This window comes from Oryzias latipes, chromosome 19 (assembly GCF_002234675.1).
Source record: "Oryzias latipes chromosome 19, ASM223467v1".
Taxonomy (NCBI): Eukaryota; Metazoa; Chordata; class Actinopteri; order Beloniformes; family Adrianichthyidae; genus Oryzias; species Oryzias latipes.
Window position 1 is genome coordinate 1,560,451 of NC_019877.2, and position 3,082 is coordinate 1,563,532.

General features: G+C 36.3%; 1 long non-coding RNA gene across 1 annotated transcript; it reads right to left on the minus strand.

The window, feature by feature from the left end:
- Positions 1-282: 282 nt before the first annotated feature.
- On the minus strand, positions 283-2,388 carry LOC105353789. Its single transcript, XR_908519.3, has 4 exons — positions 2,318-2,388; positions 1,757-1,836; positions 1,341-1,622; positions 283-1,254 (listed from the first exon to the last, which is right to left on the minus strand). It is a non-coding gene; the product is annotated as an uncharacterized LOC105353789 (long non-coding RNA).
- Positions 2,389-3,082: the final 694 nt, after the last annotated feature.

Sequence of the window (3,082 nt, forward strand, 5' to 3'; positions counted from 1 at the left end):
TTGTGAAAAGTTTGTATGTGTGTTTGTGAGCGTGTGTGTCTGCATGTGTGTGTTGGAGTGTATATTTTTGTGGGATAAAGCTCGTGTGTACTAAAGGGTGCAGTTAAAATTGGCGGGTAGGGCAATGAGAGGACATCTTCTGATTACTCAGTGATGTCCAAGCACCCCCCCCCTTCCAATTTGTAGATAAATTTTAAGTCTCTGTTGATAAAAGAAATGGGGCGATATTTGAAAAACTTAGGATCTTTGTCTGGTTTGAGAAGAATGATTATGTAGGCTGAATTCATGTGAGCCACCAACTTTTTATTGGCCTGACATCATGTTTTTATTAGAAAACCAGCAGCTGATATACAGAAAACCTTACATGATGTGCACATAAAGACAAAAAACATCCAAAAACATAACATAATTTTGTTTCAATATGTATGATCTGAAGAATCAAATCAACGTTCTCAAATAGATTTGCTCATTAAATATAAAAAAAGTAAAAAAGTCCCTGCAGCTACTTAGATTAAACACTAGAGAGCACTGCAACCCACTTATTGTCCCCACAGAGCTTGACCTGCAAGTAAAGAATGCACGATAAAGACTTTTGAGAATAAAATCTATAGATATATTATAGGGTGTCACAGACACCAATATTCTATACAAAACAGAACCAACCTTATCATTATCAGAATGAAAGAAAACCCTGAATGATGTGATCATTTTATAAAAAGTCATAAGATATAATAAAAAAAAAAGTTTACCGAAACACTTTTCTTCTTGAATCCATAAACACATATTTTCTCTGTACCTGCAGAAGGAATCCTGGATCCCCAAAAAAACTTCCACCAGATGCCGTTTCTTCAGCATCTTCTCATGTCCTGCAGGAATCTGTCCTGACTTTGGGGACAACCCAACCTGACCTGCCGGGGTTTGTCCAAAATGTCTGCATGATGCATTTGAGCCCCACTCGTGCATCAGAGCTCTTTTATGTCTTTTTTTTCCCTTTTTTCCTCACAGAGCTGTCAGGAAACTGTCAGACCTGTTCCTTCAGCGGGATTCTCTGATGTTGCTTTCGGCTATGTCGATACAAAGCAACTCCAACCACTGCAATAATGACTGTAGAGACAGCAGCGAGTGAGATAGGAATCACTTTCCCCCTCACTGATGCCACATTTTTTGAAGCATTTTTGTGATGGACAGGATCCACAGTGTATGGTTTGGGGGTTGTGATTGTCGTCTTAACTTCAACTTTAACTTCAACTACAGCTAGAACAAAAAACAAACATTTTTAATAAAAAATGATCTGACACAATGATTCTAACTCACACTAAATCAAATTGAAATCAACTCACCAGGTTTGATCTTCAGGCTGATACTGACAGAATCCATGCCACAATTAGCAGTAATGATAACGCTGATGTTCTTCTCCTCGATGACATTAAACATTTGTAGTGAGGCAGAGGTTTTGTTATTTTCACATCTGTTGTTCTTACAGAGGTTCTCTGTTGTGTGGATCCACTCAATTGAATAGTTTTCATACTGGCAATCAGCTTGTTTCCATTTAATGTCACAACTAAGATTCAGATCCTCTCCATATGTAACTTCCACTGTTTGGCTGCAGTTTAGTGACACACCTGTGTGATAAAATAGAAAGAAAAGATGTGGTCACTTCATGTTTTCTTTGTTAAACATTTGTCACACTTAGAGTATTTTCTCAAATGTGATCATTTATTTCACTTCTGAAAGGTGAGTTTGGGATTTAACACACCTTTATCTGCTGAGAGTCCACGCAGAAGCACAAACATCAGAATCAAATGTCTGAAGAAGAAGGACATCCTGAAGGTTCAGCTGGAATTCAAACAAAAAAAGAAATTTTAGTGTCTGCAGCCTAGTTTCACAAAAATCTCATCTCGTTTAGCATCAAACCATCAACAAACAAGTGAGTGAATAAAAAGCCAAGTTAAAAACATTTTTCTCTTTTTAAGCGTAGTTACATGTTGCAATCATGATAAGTAGACGTGTCACAGCAGGCTGTCAAACCAGAGTGAAGCTGTGAAAAACACCTGCAGGTTTACGCTTCTGCAACAAATACAGTCTAAAGAAAACCCCAAAATCTTCAAAATCCTGAAACAAACATTCGATTTTCCAGCTTTGGGTTGCAAATGTGTGCAACTCAACCCTGAAATCCACTTCATTCATTTATAATGTTAGAAAACAAGACTCAATAAAGGTTTTAGTTTAAAACTATTCAGAGCGAGTTTTGAAAATAAATAAATATTTTGTATCAGATTGAAAAATTAAAGAACAGCTTTTTGCAAAGTTTACTCACATGGTGGAGATGTTGTGTCTTTAGGAGGTCGGAAAATGATTGTCAGAAATACAACAGCAGGATGTGCTGATATGAGTAAAAAAGGGGGTGGAGTCTGATGATGAAACTTCCATCTGCAGAGAAAGTGAAAGTTTTTAGAAACCTGTGGGAAAAGCTGGTCTGCGGGAAAAGGCGCACGGACAAAAATTTGTTCACCCCCTGAATAAGGTGGAATTTTTTATTGATTGAAGTGGACTTGAATTGAAGTAGAAAGTTCATGTTTAACAATAATAGAATGCAGAACTTTTAATCATTAAACAGTTAATCAGGTCACATAAAAGCTTCCTGGAAGCCTTAAATTATGAACAAAGTAAAAGCCTCTTAAGATGTGAAGGTTCACAATTAGTTAATGGACAAAAATAGGTGTTTCTTGCAACATCTTTTAATATTGTTTTTTTTTTGTAGTTTTTTTTTCTTTGTAAAGGAAGATAAAAAGGTACAAAAACAGAATAGTTTTAAAACTAATGTAATTTGGGCCCAACTGAAAACATAACTAAATGAAACAAAAACAAATCGGACTAAACTGAACAGGCCTGACCAGACTTAAGCCATTACACTGACACACTGGGGAAGCTTTATAGACAGGGGCAAACCATACTGGACACATGAGGGAGAGGAAACCAACTAATCAAACATTCAAACTATTTAATCTGATTACAAAACAGAGAAACAGAAACCAAACAAAATTCATATAATACCAAAGTAGTCTTCAACAAAAAGTGGACT